Source organism: Anolis carolinensis, chromosome 1 (genome assembly GCF_035594765.1).
Source record: "Anolis carolinensis isolate JA03-04 chromosome 1, rAnoCar3.1.pri, whole genome shotgun sequence".
Taxonomy (NCBI): domain Eukaryota; kingdom Metazoa; phylum Chordata; class Lepidosauria; order Squamata; family Dactyloidae; genus Anolis; species Anolis carolinensis.
The window spans coordinates 273,852,418-273,863,064 of NC_085841.1; the positions used below are offsets into that span (position 1 = coordinate 273,852,418).

The 10,647-nt window shown below is 38.6% G+C and overlaps 1 protein-coding gene across 1 annotated transcript in view; it reads right to left on the minus strand.

The window, feature by feature from the left end:
* Nucleotides 1–10,647, minus strand: part of trim66 (tripartite motif containing 66) — a 90,445-nt gene that overhangs the window by 75,490 nt on the left and 4,308 nt on the right. The gene's annotated exons all lie outside the window — the stretch shown is intronic.

Below are 10,647 nucleotides of genomic sequence, written 5' to 3' on the forward strand. Positions count from 1 at the left end.
CTTCTGGATTAATGCCCCCCTCTCCCCACTCAAATTGATTCAAAATGGCATCTAGGTCCAGGGAGGCCCAAAAAACATGGTGGAAATCTCTCCCTCTCTCTCTCTCTCTGTGTGTGTGTGTGTGTGTGTGTTTGCAGAGCAGATGGGCACAGTGCTTCAAGATCTCCTAGGAGCCCCATAGCTAGCCTTCCACAGTTGCTCGCCCCTGACCTAGCTACTCCTGTTCAATTGCATATGGCCCATTCTAACTTTTACATTTTTACCTATAACAAAATATATAGCATTCTTCAAAGGTGATTACCTAAACAACAGCATGAAACGTAAATTAATAAATACCCAAAGGGAAAGTGACCTTCAAGTGTAAAGTTTTGACATACAATTGAGGCACATAGAAATCTCACAGTCCACTTACTCCATCCTTTATCTCATAATCACTTCATAATTCAAAGAAAATGTAATAATTTCTGAAAGAGAATTCTTGGTACTTGAGGAAAACGTTATTGTCGTTAAGATGGCCAATTTATAGTAATATATTTAGGAGTAAGATCCACTCAACTCAGAGGAACCTATTTGCAAATATGCATGTATAGGATTGTACCAAACAGTATAATTGATTGAGGCTGCAATGCTCTGGCAGTCCCCTGGTTAAAAACAAGATAGGTTCTATAGATTTGTTCTTAAATTGAATTTGTATGTAAGTCAGAATAGGTACATTTTAAGTGTAACTCTAGCTGTGTGTGTGTGTGTGTGTGTGTGTGTGTAGCTCTGATCTTATATACTGTAAATATTCTGACAGATTATTTATTATTTATGATTATTTACCATATTTGTACCTAGCCCTTCTCAACCCCGTTGGGGTCTCAGAGCGCCTTCACATATCGGCAACAATTCAATGCCTTAAAAACATACAACTGGTAAAACATCTACATTAAAACAAATCACTAAAACACATAAAACAGTTACATCAATTATTAAAAATCACATAATCCAAAGACGTAATCCAGGGCCATTACAAATTGTCACTGCAGAGATTCAAATGGAAGTGGTTCAGTGGAACACGAAGTGTACGTAGTATCTCTCAATATAGCACAGGATTAATGTAAACGAAACAGGTTGATTATCCCTTATAATATCAATAGAAAATACATGGTTCTTCAGGTAATGTTGTACTTGAACTCCCATCATGCTTTCCCATTGATGATATTAGTGCTTGCATATTTTCTAATCATACTATAAAGGGTGCTTTATATGTTTTGTAACTTGATTTGTAGTTTCATAGAAATCATGTGCTTAATGACTCTGAGTGTATCTCTAATTATTTTCTACTTGAGGCATGTGGTACATTAATATCTGTGTTTCAGATAGATCTGAGGATCTATTCTATTTATTTATTTTGTATAGTAAATGATAGAGGTTTTTTACACATAGCACTACATTTAGCTTTTTTTTGTGCTATATTCAATAAGCCAAAGGTTGAAAGTAAAATAAACTTTAGTCAGGAAATCTATTAGTACATATGCTGAGATTTTTTTTCAGATTATATACATCTTTCATATTTTGCCAAAAAAATGTACCATGAATATTCAGATTTGAGTAATACTTAATATTTGGGTTTTTTAATTAATGTTTACTTTTATCAGTGTCTTTACTACCCAAGTATTTCACTGGGTAACTTCTCTTTCTTAAGAAAATATCAGGATAAATAACTCATACAGAGCATTAGCCATTCACTCAGAACTCTTGGGATTAGTCATATTTTCCTCTTAGGCTCAATTATAGTAAATATAAAAGGACACTTTGGAAGACCAAATAGTGTATTTTTCTGTCTTCATATTTATCTAAGTAAGCTCAGTTGCCATTTGAGTAAGAAAAAAAAGTCAAAAATTATTCTAAAGCAATTCCTATTCAACAAGCTTCTACACTTACGCAAACTGTGTGCAATTGTCTGTCTGCTTATTTAGCATGATTAATAAAGTTATGCTATTCACACCTCAGGGTGAATGTCTAATTAAAACCACTGAGTATTCCTTTTCAGGAGGCAGCACATGTAACTCATTGCATCACTTGCCTTGGAAGAGGCTCCACAAAGCAATTTTACTTGAAGTTCCTATAATCGAGTGCCTGTAATACAAAGCCAGTTATAAAAAAGCATCTATAGCTATAATTACATTCTTTAACAAAAACCGTAATGATAAAAGTCTCCATCACTTTAAACACTGCAGTTAATTGGATTTCTAATTGCAATGATGATTATTGGGCAAGGTTTATACTTTGACTTCCAATATAGACAAATCTAAGTTCTGGCAACGAAGGTCTGCATAGTGAAAGCAATGGTATTCCCCATAATAACCTATGGATGAGAGAGCTGGACCATAAGGAAGGCTGAGCGAAGGAAGATAGATGCTTTTGAACTGTGGTGTTGGAGAAAAATTCTGAGAGTGCATTGGGCCGCAAGAAGATCCAACCAGTCTATAGTCCAGGAAATTATGCCCGGCTGCTCACTGGAGGGAAGGATATTAGAAGCAAAGATGAAGTATTTTGGCCACATTATGAGAAGACAGGAAAGCTTGGAGATCATAATGTTGGGGAAAATGGAAGGAAAAAGGAAGAGAGGCCGACCAAGGGCAAGATGGATGGATGGTATCCTTGAAGAGACTGGCTTGACCTTAAAGGAACTTGGGGGGGGGGGGGACAGCCAACAGGGAACTCTGGCGTGGGCTGGTCCATGAGGTCACGATTGGTCCCAAATGATTGAGTGATCGAACAACAACAAAGTTCTTTTTAAAGCAAGCACTGGTTCTGAACAAAAATAGGCACCCATTAACTCCCATTCATAGATGCTGAAGGGGAGGGTGACATTTGGAAAGCAATAATCTATCACATGAAGAAGGACCTTGATGTTGATGGGTCCTTTCGGCTACTTTTTGCTTTCCGCTAATTTGAATATCAATGATTTGGAGAGGGTTTTGCTTTTTCAACATTTATTACAAAAACTAAAAAGAGACTACAATTCACTGACATGATTAAACATCCAAGTAATTTCATCAATAAAACCCACATTTCTGTTCTCTGTTCTATTAGCTCTATTGGATTCTCCAATGCAGAAGGAACAAAGTTCATACCACTGAAAATAAATTTCTCCCTCCCTCCCCCCCCCCCCTCACTCTTTTGCCTCCTCCTAAGCTACCCCTATATATTGGAAGACCTCTTCAATAAGGTATTTTGTAACACCTTTTATACTGTGGAAAGAAAATTGCAACAGAAGTTTCCATAGACTTAGACCTACACTGTAGAATTATACTGGCTGACACCACTTTAACTACAAACCCCATGATTACATAGCATTGAGATGTGTTGAAGTGGTGTCAAACTGAATAAATTTTACAATGTAGATGCACCCCAAATCTACCTCCTCAAATGCATGGAAAGACTTTCAAAAATAGTTATCTGTTCTGATAATTTGGGAGCATGATGCAGTGGCTTGAGTACTGGACTATGACTCTTGAGCCCAGGGTTTGACCCCTGCTCAGACTGCCTCCAAGGGTGGTTAACTTTCCATCTTTGGCAGTCTTTTAAGCAAAAGATGGAAGGGCATCTCTCAGGGATGCTTTGTGTGCTTCTGCATAGCAGGAGGTTGGTCTAGATTACCATTATGGTCCCTTTCAACTCTATGATTTCATGATTCTATCTCTCTTCTCCTCCTCCCCCACTTCCCCCAATGCTCTCTGAAATATCCTCGATAGATTGTCACCTTGACGTGGTGAGGGGGCTTGCATGTTCCAATGAACCTGCGGGCACAACCACGGGAACCACACACTCCCAGGAGTGGCCACAGGGGAGGATCCAGACCAAGAACAATCCGAAGACCCAAAGACCTCAACGGCGGAGCAGGCGGAGGATAACATGGTACATGGTACAACAGCTGTGAAGGTGGAAGAAGGCTGCAACAGATTGAGAAGCCACTCTCGTTGTGTTAATCACACCACTGCTGGGACCTCAATCTGTGAAGACTGTGTGTTGACCGGCCGTGAATGCTGCTAGATCTCATTTGCTGATACAGATCAATACAGTTGCCTGCATTTAGAGACTCTTTTCACAATGTAGCTATAGTTATGATGATCAGTTGTGTTTCAAAACATGTCACTACCTCACTAACCACATACCCTGTTTCCCCTAAAATAAGACATCCCCAGAAAATAAGACCTAGTAGAGGTTTTGCTGAATTGCGAAATTTAAGGCCTCCCCCGAAAGTAAGACCTAGCAAAGTTTTTGTTTGGAAGCATACCCGCCATGCAGAACACCAGAGCATGCAGAATCGGTAAATATACATACCATAGAGTGTTGTACATGGAAATAATGGTAGTAACAAGACATTCTTGATAGGATTCACAGTTTATCTGGTTATGCTGGTTTGTGATGACAACTACTGTACAGTATATAATGTTCATTTTTTTGTTCAACAATAAATGTGAATTCTTCTTCATGGAAAAATAAGACATCCCCTGAAAATAAGACCTAGAGCATCTTTGGGAGCAAAAATTAATATAAGACACTGTCTTATTTTCGGGGGAACGCGGTAGGACTGATTCAGGAAAAGGAATGCTGCACCTGCAGAGAATTGCAAGAGACACTATCCACACAGAAAGTCTCCTGCAGTTTTTGCAATAGGAATTACTGTTTGCTAGCAATTCCAATTAAACTGCTTGCTTTTCAGTTAACCAGTAATTCTCTTGCAAAAAGTACATGTGATGACATCATTGGGAAGGTTCAGCAACAGTTGAGCAGTCCCCTGGGGTAAAACAAAGCTGCCTCAAGCAATAACGAAACAGCAGGGAACAGCAGATGCAGCTCAATTGCCAGATAGTAAGCACTTCTGTTTCTTTTTCATACAGAAGGAAATTTCGCTGTCTTTTCACCACCAGCACATAACAGCCTTCTGGCTGAGCCCAGCTTATCATAAGAATAAAACATGATATAAGGAGAACCACATCTAGTAAATTTCAAGACAAACCACATGTCTCACTCGAGACTATTTTAATACTTCCACAAGTGGATGGCATGTGATCACAATGGCAATATGCTCAGGAATGCTCTTCCTTGAGTTGTAAACATGGAAATGATTGACCCTGGTATTCACAAGTTGGATTTCATCTACACTGGGCAGATTTCCGAGTTCAGATATGTGTATCTGGTACCTCCAAAATGTTCAAAACCCTATGGAGACTAGGGCTTAAGTGTCTTACCTGTCCACCCAGCAGTCAAAGACAGCAAAACCAAAGTCTTCAGAGCAAGTCGAGCCAACAGACCAGTAGTTCCCAATCTGTGGGCTGTGAGACCTAAAATAAGGTCCTCGAGACATGCAGAGAAAAGCAGCTCTAGATTATTAAAAATGGTTGTCTGTGGGCGAGCAGATTGTGACTACTGGATGGCATATGTTCTGTATCAGAAACTAAAGCTGATGTGGTCTATCCAATGCAATTTTCTGAATCAACACTCCAAATATCCAAACTGAATCTAAAGTTGACCAAAAACTGATTCGTAACCCTTTTGGTACTAATGTTGGAGAGTGGTCTTTGGACAAAGTGGTCCCTGGTAAAAAAAAAAAAAAAAAGGTCGGGAACCACTGCAATAGACAGAAGAATGCAGCTGCCCAATGTGGCATGTGCTGCTTGGATGCAGGAGTGGTAAGGAACAAAAGGAAGAGTTATGTGGAACATCATGGCCCACCTCTCCTCCCCCTCAGCTAACTTACTGCTTTCAGAATGGCACTGTATTTCAGTTGCCTGTAAGCTTCTATACATAGGAGGGGAAACCATGTCTCAGGAAAAAAAAATTCCTTGGGACTTAGCAGTCTTCCTTACTTCCAATTTTTAGCATTTGTTATCACATGTACCAACAGCCACAGGTTAAAAGGAAACTAGGGGGGAAACTCAGAGAATGTGGCCTCTGGTGGTTACTAGATATGGTGAACATATATACCACCAACCCCTTTCTCCACAGATTCCATATCCACAGTTTCACTTGCCCACACTCCAAAAACATTCCCCCGCAGAAGTGTTTTCGAACCCCTTTAAGTCCTCCATTGCGATTCTATAGTATGCTTCTGGCCCAAGTATATTCATAAAATAAGTTTTGTTATTATCCATAGTTTCAGGTATTCATGGGGGGCCTTGAAATGCATCACCATATATATCCCTTCCAGCATAATGGGTGATTGCTAAGGCACACAAGCCACAGCATAGGGTTATATTCATGTCCTGTTGACGAGCTTTCCATAGATAATGGTTTGGTTGCTAGAAGAACAGAATGCTGGACCAGAGAACTTTGGTTTGATCCAGTAGGATTTATTAGGTTCTTATGATACCGTAGGTAGTATCTCACCATCTTAAATAGTTAGCATTGTATGACTTGTCCTACTTCAATTTGTCTACTACCTTTTAAAGTTCTGCACATTGTGGCTGTGAATTTCACATTGAGAAGTATTTCTTTTCATTTGATCTGCTATCTCATCATCCAGCTTCAGTAGGTGTCCCAAGGTTCTACTGTTAAAAGAGAGAGCTGGATACTGTTCCAGAGTAATTTTCTACATCTTTATTATATCACTCCTTACTTAGATTTTTTTTCAAGTTAAATAGCCAAATGTTTATAACCTTTCCTTATGAGGATGTAACTGCAACATTTCTATGTTTTATCATTTTGGTTGCTCTTCCTTGTACCTTTACTAATTCTGTATTTTTGTTTTTCAGATGAGGTGACCCAAACTGTTCATTGTGCTTCTGTTTAATTGTGCCATAGGTTTATGACATGAAATATAATAACTACCAGTTTTATTTTCTATTACTTTTCTAATTATGTCCAATACAGAAAATGTCTTTTTCACAGCAGATGCAAACTAGGTCAAAAATTTGTATTTACATAATGCCATTTAATGCCCACATTTGAAAACATGATAAAACTCCATCTCAGCTTTTGTCCTCCTGCTCCACAGTTTACATTACATGCTCAGCTCCTTCCATGTCGTTTGTGAGTAGCTGAACATCACCTCTAGGATAATGTATAGTATGTACGAAGTGCATGTGAAAGCTATCTAAGGGTTTTAAGAGACCATAAAATAAACATGAGTGTGATAGAGCAGCCAAAAAGACAGTGTAATGCTAGACTCCATCAACAAGAATATAGGGTCCCAGCTGAAGGAAGGTGCTGTTGGGAGTGATTTTTTAAAAGGAAAAAGCATTCAAAATAGTAAAGCAGCAGCAGATCAGAAGCTTCTAGTGCCAGTGGTAGAGCAATTGGGCTTAAGCAATTCAGGAGCAGAGTCAAGCTTTAAACAGTCATAAAATACTCTCTTCAAAGAACTACATATATAGATAGGAAAGTAAACAGAGCCTAGCCATCTAACTAACTCACAGCAGACATCATATCTCTTCATACTCACAGAAGAAAAGCAAATGAAGAACAAAATGGAAGGCCATGTGCTCAGAAAAGGAGGCCCTGAGAAGGATCAGTCTAACAAGCAAAGGGATATGAAGAGAAAAAAGAAGACATGCAGACAAAGAGGCCAATGAAAAAAGGATTTTCCCATACCAATGAACTTATCTGCCTATCTAAGTCCTTAATGAGGACTACGAACTTGCTGAGGATGTGATTGAGTTCCAACAGGTGTCACTGCCACTCTATTACACTTTGGTCTGATTTCGCCTGGAATCCTGTATCCAGTTCTAAGCAATGCAGTTCAAGAAGCATATTAAAAAGCAGTAATGTGTTCAGCAGAGAGTGGCCAAGTTAGCAAAATGGCTGGAAACCAAGACCTTTGAGGAATGGCTAAGAGAACTAGATATGTTTACCTTGGAGAAGAGTGAGAGGTAACAGGATAGCCATCTTTTAGTATCTGAAAGAATGTCATGTGAAAGGTGGAACAAGCTTGTTTTTTACTGCTCCCGGTATTAAAACAGGACCAATGGATTCAAATTACAAGAAATGAAAGAGCATAGAGAAATCATAGACATGGCAGGCACCACAAGGGCTATCCACTACAATTCCCTGCCATGGAGGAATATAAAACTAAAACAGTCATGAGAGATAGTCATCCAATCTCTGTGTAAGGATCTTTAAAGGAGAGCTTACTGCCCTCCAATAATAATAATAATAATAATAATAATAATAATAATAATAATAATAATACGTTGATTTATATCCCGCCTCCATCTCCCCCGAAGGGGACTCGGGGCGGCTTACAGCAAAATCGGATACAAAACAATACAAAATAAAATATGAAACATCAGAGAACAAAACCAATAATAATATATACACAGCAACCGAAAAGAAAAAGAAAAAAAAACACAACACGGTATTAAAACATCGAATTAAAAACAATGAGGTTGCAATAGTGGATAAGCAAGGTGCACATTATAAATTACAGATTGTTTAAATAAAGTGCAATAGATTCATTCAAGGCAATGTGACCAATTTACAATGAAGTTCTTCCTAATGTTCAAGTAGAACAGGGGTCCCTAAACTAAGGCCCATGGGCCGGACGAGGCCCTCCAAGGTTATTTACCTGGCCCCAGCCCTCAGTTTTAGACTTAACTTTACCCAAAGTCTGAAATGACTTGAAAACATACAACAACAATAATTCTAATTAACTCAACTATCTCATTGGCCAGAAGCAGGCCCACACTTTCCATTGAAATCCTGATAGGTTTATATTGGTTAAATTTGTTTTTATTTTTAAATATTGTATTGTTCTTTCATTGTTTTTTTTTTTTTTGCACTACAAATAAGACATGTGCAGTGTGCATAGGAATTTGCGTTTGTTTGTTTTCAAATAATAATTCAACAGTCTGAAGGATTGTGGACTGGCCCTCTGCTTAAAAAGTTTGAGGACCCCTGAAGTAGAATGTCTTTTCTTCCCTCGTTTTCAAAAAACTACTCCATATTCAGAGCTTACGCAGACCTGGAAATGCCCTTCTGGATGGCTGGGTATGCCAGCCCTGAGTCCAGCTCACTGTGAATTGTTCATGGAAAATGTAGACAAATAATTTAATCTTTTGTGATGTTTAATCTTGTCAGAACTGTGAAATCAAACCTGGCAGATGCAATGCCATGAAACAAACCTACGGTTTGCTGGGACTGAATCAGTTAACTACCAATTAAAAGGATAGATAAAAAAGATAATTTTCTACTTTATCACTCTTGCTGCATTGCCTTGATGCTCAACGCAGTAGCATTTAAACAAGAGCCAGATGTGTTTTCTTTCCTCCTCACTTTGCTGACATATTAATTAGAGATTTGCACCTGGTGCCTTGTGGGGTCCGATGAGAATATTGCTGTTGATTTATTCTTTCTCCTGTCTTTTTTCCTGACTCCTTTAGTCTATTTCTCTAGTTTTTGTCTACATAGTTGCCGATTTATAACAAAAGATTTTGTTGGCAAGCCACAGCACTACTGAATTGCATAATCTTTTGGCCCAGACCATAGAACTGACATTTTCTGAACCACTTATAGGGAAGGCTTTACGATGTCACCACCATTTCTGTATTTCCTCTGGCTTACTGTCCCATTCCAGAGAAAGGAGATAGGTAGGTACACATGGAATACATAAATACTTTTAAAACAATACATTCAATAAAATGTGTATGGCAGACCAATACTCAAGTTTATATCAGTTTTAGGCACAGCAACTCACAGCATGGAACTATCCAATCTGCTCTTGAACTTTAAAAGTCACCTTGGGATTTAGTGCTCAGTGATGCTACAAGAAAAAAACATGTCCAAACAAACACATAGCAATTATGCATGGACACAAACAATCCAAGACAGTGTGACCCTGTCCTCACGTTCATAGAATAATAGAGTTGGAAGAGACCACAAGGACCATTCAGCCAATCCTCTGTCATGCACCAAGTCAATATCATTTGCTGGCCATAGGAATTGTGCCAGATCCCTGCAAACCAAAGGATTTCCTAGGATTCAGTCATAGTAGCTCACGCAGAATCATAGTACTATAATTGTGCAGTGTGTAAGGGCCCAAGGTCACTCATAAAATGGAGATGTAGAATTCAGCAGATTGTCATTAGATACCATCAATACCACTCTCCCCTATTATGTTGCATCCAAGCACAGAAAGTTGTGTAATTCAGTAACTTACTGCAGCTATCAAACATTTCTAGATAATCTCCAAAAAGGTAACACTGCTGATATATCTATATTCAAAGTGTGAAAAACATATTCATGGCAGAAGAACTGTGACCTCACAAATGGAAACTGATGAAAAACAAAATGTTTAAAGAAACAACATAGGAAGAAAAGATGGCTCACATTTGTCATCTTATAAATTTACAGGAACACTACCACAAGTCTTCAGATACAATCGTATTTGTTTATTTGCACATTTATTTGTTTTGGGACTGAAAGTAGTCAAAACAGGATAGATCTTAAAAAACGGATAATGCAAAAGTTTTTTAATACTGGTAGCCAGATTGTGTTCATTTTTATGGTTTCCTCTCGGAATATGGTTTATAAGCCGAATTAACAGGGTTTCATGGGTGTTGGAATTCAACTCCACACTGCCCAAGTCTGCAGTCCTCAATGAGGAGTACGTAGTTAGAATAGGCTGAGGGAAATCCCTCCCCCTTCTCCTGAATGACA